The 14,250-nt window shown below is 36.3% G+C and overlaps 1 long non-coding RNA gene across 1 annotated transcript; it reads right to left on the reverse strand.

Annotated features, from left to right (window-relative positions):
- Positions 1 to 1,830: 1,830 nt before the first annotated feature.
- On the reverse strand, positions 1,831 to 3,131 carry LOC131336450 (uncharacterized). The gene is made up of 3 exons (XR_009202830.1): positions 2,411 to 3,131; positions 2,174 to 2,227; positions 1,831 to 2,045 (listed from the first exon to the last, which is right to left on the reverse strand). It is a non-coding gene; the product is annotated as an uncharacterized LOC131336450 (long non-coding RNA).
- Between the last annotated feature and the right edge of the window lie 11,119 nt (positions 3,132 to 14,250).

Below are 14,250 nucleotides of genomic sequence, written 5' to 3' on the forward strand. Positions count from 1 at the left end.
TCTATGAATATGTGCACTTATCACTTGGACCCATTTGTTCAAAGAAAATATGTTCCGATTAGGCGTCGATTGTTAACCGACAAACATGATTTTTTCCATGGTAGAAGGTCTCGACTAGCTCTAAAAAATGAACGGATTCAATCATTGTTGTAGGCTCGAGACGGGGCCCAAAAAAATTGCAAATGAACAAGAATGAACCGTAGAAAACTTGACAGGATCCTTCCCTGAGAGAAACACAGTCTAAGAGCATCTCCAACCCTTTGAGTAAAAATCTATTATTTGATATCATTCCTCAGAGCATCTTCAATCCTTACCCATTTTCGTACCCAAACTCAAAATTTGGATAAAAATACTTAAAACTCATCTTCAATGTTATACTGATTTTTCAACCCATTTTTGAGATTTACTCTTTCCTTATCCAAATTTTGGAAGACCCAAACCCGAACCAATTTTTTTCAACACCTCTTTTCAGTCCTTAATACTAATCAATGTGCCATTTTGATTCAAATTTTGGAGGGAAAGAGTAAAAAACACAAGATTTGGGTAAAAAAAAAAGGGTATAATATTTTATAAGACATACCCAAATAAAGCTTTTGACCAAACTTTTTACTCAAATTTGGGTTGGAAATGTTCTTGGACCATTCTCAATCCTTAACCATTTTATGACCCAAATTTAAAATTTGAGCAAAAACCTCAAAACTCATCTCTAATGCATTACCCAAGTCCTTCTCCATATTGAGTTTTATCTATTCCTTTATCCAAATTTAGGACAAACCAAATTGATAAAACAACCTAGCGGGGAGGGTTGTGCAGGCCAATAATTTATAAATATAGGAATTTCAGTTTATTATTTTGAAATAATATCTTATTAAAAAAAACTAGTATATTCAATTTTAATATTTTGCTTAGAATCTTCAAATTAAAAAAATAAGTATACTAGAGTAATTAATTTTCTAATTCTCTAGTTGATTTAGTTTCCTTTTAATTTTTGCTTGCTCAAGAAGAATTGTTAGTTTCTAATTTCATTGTTAGGGTTCCTTCTATTATAAATAAGATTGTAGCCTTAGGGCAAATCAGTTATTTATAATTGAATTAATGAAAATTTGAGAAGTTTTTTCAATATCGTTTATTTGTAGAGAGGATATCTCTAGTTCAAATTTATTCGTAATTGTCTTTATTGCGCGTTTTTCTATTTCAACACACTTTCCTGCATCGGTTGGTATAAGATATTGCGCTCTATTCCGAATCATGGCCCGACAAGGAGTTCCTTATGGTTGTTGTTGCTGCTTCCAACACTACTAGAATAACCTTAAAACATCACGGGCTTTACGCGTGATAGTTATAGTATAATCACGGTTTTAAAACTGTGATGGATCGGGCCGTTATAAAAAAGCAGCGAGATTCAATCACATTTTTTGTCTGTGATTAAAAGTTGGTTTAAACTGATATTAAAACTAAAAAGGCATGATTATACACGAAATAAGATCACGGTTTGTGTTAAGAGCTGTGGTTAAAGAGAATATAAGATCACGTTTTGTATTTATATGATCACAGTTTCGTGTAAAACCGTGCTTGAATATGTATTAAGATTACGAGTCAACTGAAGAACCGTGATTATAAGTAGTAAAAGATCACGCCTCTATAGAAACATCGTGCTTATTTACCCGTAAAAGACTACAATTGTTTAATAACCATGGTGGATTTTGTTTTTCGGGAAAATGATTTCTGTACCCTGATTATTAATTTTTCCCAATTGACCGCATTATTTTTACACCTAGAGCATTGAAAGAAATTTCTCTGGATCACACCATGATACATACGAATAACAGCTATACAAAAAGGAAAAGATTTATTGATTAACTCATCAATCTTTCAAAGTATGGTACATTTACAATATATATCAACTAGTACAATAACTCGGGTCTAAAACAAAACTAAAAAGCTATAAGAACATAATTTAAAAAAAAAATTATAACAACTCAAGCAACTTCTTCTTCAACCCAGAAAGTTTGCATCGCATGGCAAGTCACAAGTGTAGGTACGTACTGCATTCGATAAAAATGGGGAACTCATTAGAATATGCGAATACAAAAAAAAAAAATCAAAACAAAGAAAGAACGCTGTGTCTTGAATCTAAAGGTGGAATACATGTAAAAGGCTCAAAATATCTCACCTCCTCCATCCTTCTACGTACATGCTTAGTTAATTAAGGTCTCCACCTCTTACGCTGCCAATTCAAAGGGAACAAAGAGTATTAAAATTGGGAGTAAAAGGCCCTTCGATCCTAGACCAAGATTATGATATTCTAAGAGGAAACAAAATCAATTTGCAAGCCGTAAGGAGATGGTGATATATAGAGACTGAAATTGCCGAGCCAAAAAAAGATAGAGACTGAAATTAAACGATTTACCGATGATCGGGTGGAGATCAGCCTATGGTTGTGCCCGATTGGAGGTCGAAGGGTTGTGCTTGGAATTACGCCATGAGCGACATCAGTTTTCCTGAAAGTTGAGAGAGAGGGGTGTAAGATCTATGGTATGGAGGCCAAGAAGAAAGAGGGCAACCATATATATTTACCTAAAAAAGAGGCGACTGACTATTTTGGGGGGAAAGTAAAACCCTAATAATTTCAAATTTTCATGGATTCAAATTTGGTTTCTTGTTGGCGCCCATGAAGTATTTATCACGCTTGTAATCAAAGTGTATTAAAATAAGCAAATACATTTAATCAAGCTTTTAAAAAATGTAGTTATATCAAACAAGAAAAATTTCATCACGGTTGCAACGAAGTGTGGTTCAAATAGACCCATTTTATCATGCTTATAAGAAAGTGTGATTTAAAATAGACACTGTTCTATCATGGTTGTAACGAACCGTGATTTCAATAGACACATTTTATCATGCTTATAGAAAAATGTGGTTAAATACACATTTTTATTACGCTTGTAGCAAAATGTGGTTAAATTAAAAAGTTATAATCACGGTTCTATTAAAACTGTGATAATAAATATTAATTATCATGGTTTTATTAGCAAAGTGACATTAAAAATTCACCTCACATCTCTTTATCACGTTTTCATCAAAACTGTGATCTTTCTAATGTTTTTACTGTGATCTTTATCTATTATTCTAGTAGTGCAAATATGTGTATAATCGAAGTAAAGTTGCACGAGAAACACGAATGGATGAGAGGTTTCAACAACTTGAGCAGTGGATGGATCAGATTGCTGCCTTGTCTGCTGGTGGAAACCCATCTTGCCGTCATCCAGTTCAACCTCAATTTTTGAAAGAGGAGGAGGTGTCGGATAATGTTTCTATCACCAATCCTTTAGTGGGTAACCATCAGTCGAAAGGGAGGACAAAGGCAGTCGTGGTTTGTAATCATGATCAATGACTTTGGGAATCTGGTTCAAAGACTAACTTTCTTTTGTTCCAGGGAAGTATGGCCCCAGAAAAAATCCTAGAAGTTGATACAGTGGACAATACTATTGGTGAGTGGCCCTTTACATTAAAATCTATTCCAGATCCAGTTGTGGATTGGAATAATCCACCTATTTTTGATGAAGAATCATTTGCTACTGAAGAAGTTACTCGAATAAGTGATGGTGAAAAGGTTAATCCACATGTTGTTGACAGTTTTTTGCCAGCTAGTAAGTTGCAGCCCATTAATGGGATGTTTTTAGGACATCCTGCAACAAGCGGTGAGAAGGAAACATGCATAAATCTGTTGCCCGCTCAAAATTCTGATTGGGTGATAAAGAGAGGACATTCATCAGGGAGTTTATTTTGGGTGCAAATTTATAGTCTTCTTACACCAAATGTTGGATTAGTAGATGATGAAGATCTAGTGGATTTTATTGGTTTGAATTTGGGATACCCAATTAATACTGAAATCGTCGATGGTACATGAGAGTTTGAATTCATCTCGCTGAATAATGAGTTCCATATGGGTGGTGGGTCTTTCAAGTAACGACATGCTAACAACTTATTTGAGCCTTTGGCAAACTGGCCTCCGATTGAAGTGTTTTGGACTTGTTTTGGTGATATTGTTCCATTTAATTTTGAAGATTGGTCTTTGAAATTTATGTTTGAGAATATTAATTTGAAGTATAAGATTGATGCGGACAAGTTTTGGCGAATTCAACTATATAAACTCGAGGACGAGTTTTTTTCAAGCAGACGAGAATGATGCAGACCAATAATTTATAAATATAGTGAATTTCAGTTTATTATTTTGAAATAATACTTTATTAAAAAAACTAGTATATTCAATTTTAATATTTTGCTAGGAATCTTAGTTTCCTAACTCTCTAGTAGATTTAGGGAGTGTTTGGGAGCCTACTTTTTGACTTTTCATTTTTAATTTTTTGGCTTTTTGAATTATAGTCAGAATGTAATTTGAATTTGGTAGAGTATTTGGATGATATGTATAGAATACTGTTTGCAACAAGAATAGTGTTTGGGAGATGTGTGATGAAAATATATTATGAGTTGATTTTTTACCATGTTGCCCTTGGGGCAGAGGGCCGGATTATTTTCATTGCGTCTCGCTCTCATCCTCCTCTTCTCTCTTCTGTCTTCCTCTTTTCTTCCACCATTTCTCTCTCTCTCTCTCTCTCTCTCTCTCTCTCTCTCTCTCTCTCCTCTCAACAAAAATTTACAGAGAAAAACATTGGATTTCAAACCCTGAAATTAGTGAATACCAGAGCAAAAACACTGAAATTATTGAATACTCATGATCACACTGGGTTTCAAACCCAATTTTCAATTACTCCTTGCTACCTAACCAGTACACTGTAAATTTTTCCCAGAAAATCGTGCGAAAGAGCAAGAAAGGGGTTTCAAGAAGCAAAACAACTCATACCCATCTGTTGATCTCTCTCTCTCTCTCTCTCTCTCTCTCTCTATAGCCATGTGAATACAAGATATTCTGGAGATCCAAATGAGGGTTTTGTGGAATTATCCCAAAACTGAGAGGGTAGGAATGTCTTTTGGTGTGGATGGAAACTGAAAATGAGAAAACGAGAATGGGAAAAGCTCCTCTGGAGCTCTTTCTCACTTTTGTAATAGACAATTTTTCTTTTGCAAGTAGATTGATTAGCAAATCAATGGGTAATTAATATAATGAAAGTACTAAAAATAAATACGAGATGAGACAAAAGATTTTTATAGTGGTTCGGCTAATTGCTTAGTCCACTCTTCAGTGATGTTCTCCTGAACACTCACTGGTATCTAGTATCCACTATGTTCTCAGTACTTACAATAGGGTTGAATTTCAAAGGAGCCAACACCCCTTTACAACTACAACTCTGATACATGTAGTTCACCAACTCTCAACATCGGTACACACAGACTAGCATACAAACTCAGAATATACCCAATTTATTGAATGGACAAAATTCTAACTGACAACACAATGTATTGGATTCTCTCTCTCACAAGGTGAGTTTAAGTGGTGTGATTCATTCCCTCTAAGAAATGGTGAATATAAAAGTGTAAGTTCGCACACAAAGAGTGTATTAGATTCTACGATGAATGTATCAGACTTGTATCCTTTGAATGCTTTCAAGACTTGGTTTTTAGTGAAGATAGCTCCTCTATAAATGGCCATGAATGAGTTCCACAAAGTCTTCCGATGACCGTTCATCTCATTTACTCATGTGTTTCTTCTTTACGGCTCAACAATCAGAAGGGTTTAATGCCTTGATCTCTTTTGTGCTACAAAGTCAATAGAGCATACAACATATCTACGAAGGATATATATCAGCATATAATAACCAAGAAATATTTGAAAAAGCCCACCACGAATATTTGTATCTAACGGCAAAATCCCCACTTATAGATATTTCAAATCAAGAATACGACTAATTTGAAATCCTGCCAAATTCAAATCAATTCAGTGGACCAAATTCAATTTAATGTACACACAAAATATAAATATAAGTATAAAAAAGATATGTACGTAATTTGAATTAAGAGAATCTGAAGGATACGGCTTGGACCCGTGTTTGAAATTAGAGAGAGAAAGGAAACAAAATAGTTCCTATTTTTGGACATGGTTGCAATCATATGGGGCTAAGGCCTAATTATTTAGAATAGTGCTTGGTAGCCTGGGCGGAAGGCCTGGAGGCCTGCTTAAAGGAAGGCTGGGTAGAAGGCCTGGAGGCATGCCGATCTTCCCCAAATCAAATTAAGTCTAACAACATAATAAGAAAGATGACCCAATAAATTACAAATCTGTGCATACCAAATAATATCAAAATTTCACGACCCAATGATATCAAGATTTTACGAACAATTGGATGGAGACACCGAAATCCATGGCCATACCTAGGGTTTGTGTCACAACTCCGAACCTAAGATTGGTCGAGTCACCGTGACAGATGAGTCCTATCGCTCATCTAGGCCTCTTTTCTAAAATAAATACTTGGCGACGATGACTCTAGAAAAACATAACTAATTTATTCCAAAAACTCTTGCTACAAAGTTGTCTTTATTCACAAAAGAGGGTATTTTTACAATATTTAAAAAAGAACGAACTTGTCCCAGGGCAATAGAAGTTCCGTCTTTACTCTTCATTATCTTCGGAAAAATATTAATTTTCATAAGCCGAATGCTCGTATGAGATACAAATGCTAAAGTTGCATGTTTTTACCATAGAAACATTTTATAACATAAATACCTGCATAATTTGAAACAAATAATCTTATGATGTTCATCCAACAGTTTTATCTTTCTGTAGAGAAGCAACCCCTCTTGCTGTGTGAAATGATCAAGTCACTAGCCACTAGGGCCACATTTTTTCCGTTCGTATAACTCCCTTTTGTGTTATGGTATCTTTTTAAGTGTCCTTTAAACTCGGGACAACTGTCTGGATGTATCAATAAGTCATCTCCTTTGTCTAACCGCTTTCATTTTCTAAGCTTAAACTTTACAGTGTCATCACCTTTGTCTGACGTGTTTCTAGTCTTTAACATGAAAAATTTATCACATTGTTCTCCATGGCATATCTTTAAATAAAATTGCACGCGTAATCTTTTCTTAACACAAAATCATGCTACTTTTATAAAAAAAAAAATTTCATGTAACTAAAGTATAAGCATCTCACTTTTGAGACTTGCAAAACTCCGGATGACGTGGTGATAGCTTGATGCCGAAAAGTGGTACACGGCTAAAGTACTACTTCTTTCCTTCCCCTTTTTTTTTTGCTAGCTTTAAGCCTGTAATACTTATTAGTATTGTCTTATATTCCCACTTCTGTCTCTCTCTCTCTCTCTCTTCCCTTTTTCCGTACACTAAAGTAGCATGGATTTATGACTCTTGCTATTTTTGACCCATACTATTGAAGGAGAACCCCTATTTATAGACTTTTCAAATTAGTCTAGTTTTGACACACGGCTGCCTAATTAATCTAATTTGGGCACATGAATGTCTAGGTGTCATTCTCTAAGCATGAGATGGCATTTTTTGTTTCCTAGAAAGTAATCGAGCTTTCATTTTTTTTTTCTTTTTTCTTTCGGCACATTACTTTATTACTTATATATGTGGCATATGCCTTCTTAGTAATGTGTCTAATTATATATACATTTATTTTTATGCGTACCATGTGAGAATATTTTCAAGTTTTGTTTCAAAAATAAAACTAAATAATTTTTGAGTCAGTCACAACTTTGTCGTTACATTTAATCGAGTTGTGTATGAATTTTGGATCGGGGTGTTACAGTTTGTTCGTGAGATTTACCTATAACTCCTCTCTTATTTACATTAGAGATAAAAAGAGTGTTACGGTTTGTTCGTGAAATTTACCTATAACTCCTCTCTTATTTACATTAGAGATAATTCTTGGTTAGTCCTATTTTTTTACTTCATGGCTTCGGGGATTCTTCCCATAAAATTTCATATCCCACTAGGCCCTCCCCCAAAACCCCCACATGCCTCTTCCTATTCTTGCACGCATTTAATGCCCATTGAATTCCTCACCGCATTCAATTGTCGCGGTCCCTCCTCTCTCTGGAAAAGCTATTTGTTGGGGAAAATGATACACCCACCGAGGCTCTCCCACCGCACGTACGCCGGGCCCACTTCGGCTACCGGACGGTCGATCCGAGCCGTCCAAAAACTCTAAAAAAAAAAAACTGAGTGGGCTTATGCGAAAATCAACGGCATCCGATGTGTGTAAGTGCTCGATCCGAACTTCTATTTTTAACGTCTTAGATCATCTGATTTTTGAAAGTTCGGATCGAAGACCTACATACGTCGGATGCCGTTGATTTTCGCACAAACACACTCGGTTTTTTTTTTTTAGAATTTTTGAACCGCTCGGATCGGCCGTCCGGTGGCCGGAATGGATCCGGCGTGCGTGCGGTGGGCGGTGCGGTGGGGGAGCCGCGGTGGATGTATCATCTTCCATTTGTTGGTGGTGGAGCAATAATACACACTATTCAAAAATTGCCACTTGACAATTTGTCCCACAAAACAACATGGACCCTACAGTATCAACCAATCACCTAATAATTGGAGCACTATTACCATGGAAGAAATAATATGTGGGGGACTGCGAGAGAGGACAACGTGTGTGGTGACAACGAGAGGAAAGAGAAGAGAAAAATATTACACAGGTGCGCAATAGGACTTCGTGGAAAAATACTTATACGCATTTGTGCGCAAGATCGTACCAGAAGAACCCATTTACATTATTGCCATTGAGTATTTTAAAACTAATAAATTTGGGTAAAAATTGTATTTTGGCATGGGGATGCTCCTACTCAAATTGAATTTTCTCTCAAAATATGACAAAAAGAATGGGTTAGGACTGGAATGCTAGGCATACTCTTTTAACCGCTCTAGTCAAGGCATGGCAAGCCGATTGCTAGTCATTGGGCAAAGCAAGTCATGACGACTCTATCAAGCAAAAAACTAGATTTTCTTGACCGTTTGCCTTTAATTGCTCGTGCTTTCGAGTTCCGTGGGTAATGCTCGAAAAAAAGATAAAAAATGACATGCTCTTTTAATCGGTCTAGCCATTGCATGACAAGCCGATGGCTTGTCACCAGACATGGCAAAGCAGCATCTCAGGTCCTAACCCATTTTTTTTGCCAAATTTGAGTCAAATTTTGAGCAAATATCAAATTTGGGTAGGAGCATTCCCATGCCAATACAAAATTTTTACCCAAATTCATTAGTTATAAAATACCCAATGGCATTAATGTAAATAAGAGAGGATAGAGAGAGAGACAAATCTCATTTGGTTGCCATCTTCACTGCTGTTTTCTTCACCACCATCTTAGCTGGACCATTCCCATCTACGCATCAAAAACCATTGAATACATACGTGCTTCGTTTTAGAAATGAAAAAATGTACGCTACTGTAGCAGTAACGTTTTGTTTTTAAAAATTATGTACTAAAATTACAGTTGCCTCCCTATGTTTACTTTAGATCTAAATTTGAACCTAAAACAATATGTGACCTATTTTTACCACTAATTGTTACATATTAATGTCTAGGATGATAAATGGATGTTACGATGAAATTGACTTTGATTAAAAAATTTAGTTGATATTAATGTGTATATGAATACATTAACTCAACTTTAATATCATAAAATAATGAATATGCTAGAATAATTGAAAAAAATGATAAAATTGCTGAATAGAAATAGGATTGATATAATAGCTATCATACTTATAATAAATATAAATGGCGAGTTTTATAGTAAGTAACTGATGACAAAATAATAGTAATATTAGTAATAAAAATAATAGAGTTAATAAATAAATTGTACCTTTTATTAAAACAATATATGTAAATTAAAAGAATATTATTTTTACTTTAAAATTTTATTTTTACACAAAGGTACCATTTAACCTAGAGTATTACATTAAGTAAAAATATGATTAAACATATATAAATAAAAGAAGTTGTTATAAAATAACTAACGAGAAATTACAGTAATCCCACTTTAACTACTACCTAGCCACACATTGTCTCTTTTAACTACAAAATTCAATACTTAACCCCCTTTAACTACCAATCTTTGAAATCGTGAACTTTTCGTACAGAAGTGCTGAAATTACCTTATTACCCCTTTGATTTTGCAACATACATTCATACATACATGTGGGCCAAAATTCCCTTTACCCCGCGCCAAAATAGTGCTCCATTTCCCTGCACTTTTCTTAATATATAAAGCAATTGTGGGCTCCTAACCTTAAAAGTGCTCAGCTGCTGCTCTATCTAGTTGAAAGGTATGTGACTTTTGTCACTTTTTTTTTATCGAAAAGATGAATTATTTGGTTGTATACACTAGTATTCAATGATTTAGAGAAGTAGTTGAGTGTTAAATGACTTAGAAAAGTTGGTGTAGTCAATGTTTGAGAGCATTTCTTTGTGTTTTTTTGTTTGATGTGGTCCCAAATGCATGTATAAATGTTCCTACCCACCAAAATTAGTGGGAATGGTGAATAATTATTTTGTATTTAATTTTTTAGTCTTTGACTTATATGTATTGCATGTTTAAGTATTTTCCATGCTAAAGAGTGTTTTTCTTTAATCTGTAAATTGCATGTTTAGGATGACTGATACAAGCTTTGTGTTTGAGGTCCACCATGGGGCCAAGATTGACTTTGTACGGGATGTGGACAAAGATTTAATGTCATATATTGAGATGCTACACATGAGCCGCTGGTGGAAAAAGTTCGAAGAGCTTCCTTTCATTCGTTGCTAAGCCAAGGTCCCGGGTCTTCGAGTCAGCGTGCGCTTTTCGAAGAATCCTGCACCCAAGTTGTGGAATAGAATGTACTTCAAAAGTTGTAAAGGAACGAAAGTCAAATTCTAACCTTAAGGATGAGAAAACGAGCAAATACAGCAATTTCGCAAATCTGTCTGAGAGCAGATTTTCTAGTTGCAACCCAAATTTCAGAAAATCACTATAAATTGAATTCTCAATGGTTTCCAGCAATTCCAGCGGCAAAAGAACACGCTTTAAGTCTACTTTCTATCATACAAAGGAACCAACTACTTCGAAGTTTACGATTAAGAAATCACCCAAAAATTGAGATCCGATCCAGTTTGCTGTCTGAAAATCTGCTATGTACACATGCTACATATATGAAAACATGCTACTAAAATCAATAAAAATGAGGGAGATTCTATGAAAAATTCATCACCAACTCCATAGCTAGGGTTGCAAAGTTTCAAGAGTTAAATTCTATGAACACATCTACAAATTAGGGAAGAAATTAAGAACAAGGAGCAGAACTTACCAAAGCAAAGCTTCAATTAAACAATCAAACCTTTTTCCTTTAGTTTCCCCCTTTCTTCTTTTTTCTCTCTTCTTTCTTCCTACGGTTCTCTCTCTCTCTCTCTCTCTCTCTCTCTCTCTCATGCCAGGTGAAGAAGCGGTGAGGTTAACAGGAACAATACACGTATTGTCTTATTTTTATCTTCCTAGGAAAATTATCCCATGTACACGTGTCGTCGTGTCTCCTTATCAAGTTTTGGCCAATTGGTGATATCCAAAGCATATAATATGATTCGCCCCGTACAACTAGAATAACTTCACTTAAAGCATGCCAAATATTCACGTATTATGTATAATTAAAATCAGGGTTGTTACATCCTCCCCAACTTATAAAAGTTTGATTCCCAAAATTAACAAATGCAGAAAAAAATTAAATAAGTACAAAACTTTCAAATTTAAGTTAAGTTTAAGTTAAATTCAAGAGAATGGGGTCGTATTCTTATATTTCATACACGTGTGTTTAAGGACGGTAAAGACTAAAGGGGAAGAGGAGAGAGAGAATTAGCCAGGGACATGCTTTTAGATGATCTTCAGAGAGAGAGAGAGAGAGAGAGAGAGAGAGAGAGACTGTGTTTTGTGCATGAGAGTAAAGAGAGAGAGAGAGAGAGAGAGACTGTGTTTTGTGCATGAGAGTAAAAAGATCGAAGGCATATCGGAGTTGGACCAAACAGTATATCTTCTCGGTTGAGGTGAGATTTCACCACCATTTTAATTTTTTCTTCTAGCATGCTCCACCCTAGTCTATAGAGATTCATGGTTTTGGGTCTACTAGTACTACCGAAAAAACTCAATGAGGCATATGGTCTCTGCGTAAAATTCATATTGATCAATGATCATCGACATGCATGCATGAAACTGATAATACTATACCGAACAAAGTTGTATGATATGAAGGGGTAATAGCTAAATAACTCAATAAACTAAATAAGATGTACGTTTTGAAAATGGGTTTTTTTATGTCTTTGTTTGTTTGTTCTCTTTTTCGGTAGGATATCTCTCTACTTCTCTACGTGGTACGAGTAAGGGTGGAACCATGAATATAATCTGCCCTGGCTAAAATAGGTTGATGGGTGAAATGGATTGAGCTAAAATTATATGGGCTAAATTTTACGTATAAATTTTTTGTTTTTCCAAAGTTGACCTGGGCTGTAGCCCAACCCACTATACCTGTAATTTTTTCCCTTAATTTGTGTTTGGAAATGTCTTATGTTCGGTTTCAGTAAAAAAATTAAATATGGTGGAAAAAAACAAAAGTTGTAGTTCATGACCAAGAGTTTGAATATTTGTTGTTCTCTTTAAACGGAAACAAATAGTACTATTCGTTGTTACAGTGGTATGAAATGTTCATATATCTTTTATTGTGATGGTGTAATTGTCAGAATTTGCAATGGATACGACTAAGCCTCACAAAAAAGATGCGAGCGAGCCCTCGGTTGGAAAATTTTCAAACATTGTCTCCGGTGCGCGATAATTATGATAATTGCTTTTTTATTTTTTTGAATTTGTTTTCATTTAAATTTACTTATTCACAATGGATGTTTTTCTTGTTCTGTTTTGTAGAATTTAATTTTAACTAGATGTGAGGAAGATGGAAAAGAACGCATTGGAAAAGATTTTCAATGGGCATGTACGTAAAGATGACAGAACATTTAATTAGAAGCTTATGACAAAGACCTTAAGAAACGGGAAAAAGAGTTGGAAGAGGAGAGAAAGCAGTTCGACTCCGAGAAGAAATAAGTACCGGACTCTTTAATACTTGGATTGGTTAAAAGAAAAATCGCGCAATTGATTACCTGGGACATAGCTGACGGTTTTGTGAAATAAAGCCAACGTGCACTTCTGTCCCTTTTTTTGATTTTGTTTCCAGAATGAGAGAGCAATCTTGGACGAAAAGAGAACAGCTGAAAATACTTTTAAGGCTGTCAAAATTACATAAGGTGATATGCCCAGTTTCTATTTTATTATTTGTTACTAGATTATGATTATGTAGTTCAATTCTACTTGTTTTGTGTTATTGTATAACTTTTTATGACTTTCTCTGGTAGTAAGCAAAACAAGCGCCCGATGAAAGGAATGCTGAAGCTGAAGTGCTACAAAAGAAACTTGAAAAGTCTTCAAGTTTGGCAGAAACCCGAAAGGTAATATGCCCTGTTTTCCGCTTGTAACTATGTTGTAACTTGTGTGGCCCGTGATCCTCGATCTTTTCCTCCGCTGGTGGCTTGATGGTTATTAAGACTTCTTCTCCTAGCCTGCACAGGGAGCGCACAACTAAGACCTGGCCTGGGGTTGCCCGGCAAGGTCCTCCAGCGAGAGGATGAGTATGTGCAGGAAGAAAGGGAAGAAACTAGGGTTTGAGTGGGTAGTCGCGTATATCAGTGCGTACCTTTCCAGAGGCGTTATCCTTTGGTATTTATAGAGCTCCCTGACTTGCTCTCCAAGCACGGGCACGTGCCAGGCGACGTTACCGTGACGTCACCGAACAGATCTGGTAACCATTTTTGGGGGTGAGCTGGCACTCCCATGTGCGCTCATGATTATCCCTTGGCATAACCGCCTCTGCACGTGGGTGGGCGTGCAGCCGAGCCCGGAAGGACCTGCTGGTTGCCAAGCTTGAGGGGAAGCCGAGCCTGAAGGGAATTCGGGCTAGGCGACAGTCCATGGGACCGCCCCCAAACGGTGGCTGATCTTGGCGTGGATCATCTTCGTCGCCGAACGCAAGGCAAAAGCAGAGCCGATGACTGGTATGCCTCGGCTCATGCCGAGCCTAGAAGGAATGGGTAAGCTGCCCTTGCGGCGGCGGCTGGCGGTGGAAGCGGGGTATAGGTGGTTCGTGGTGGAATCACAATTGAGCTCGGCCTGCTACAATAGCCCCTCAATCTCAGCCGTCGCCGAGCACGTGGTTGGGATTGATTTCAAACTTTGGCCGAGTCTGTCGAACGCCGAACATGAA

Source organism: Rhododendron vialii, chromosome 8a (genome assembly GCF_030253575.1).
Source record: "Rhododendron vialii isolate Sample 1 chromosome 8a, ASM3025357v1".
NCBI lineage: Eukaryota > Viridiplantae > Streptophyta > Magnoliopsida > Ericales > Ericaceae > Rhododendron > Rhododendron vialii.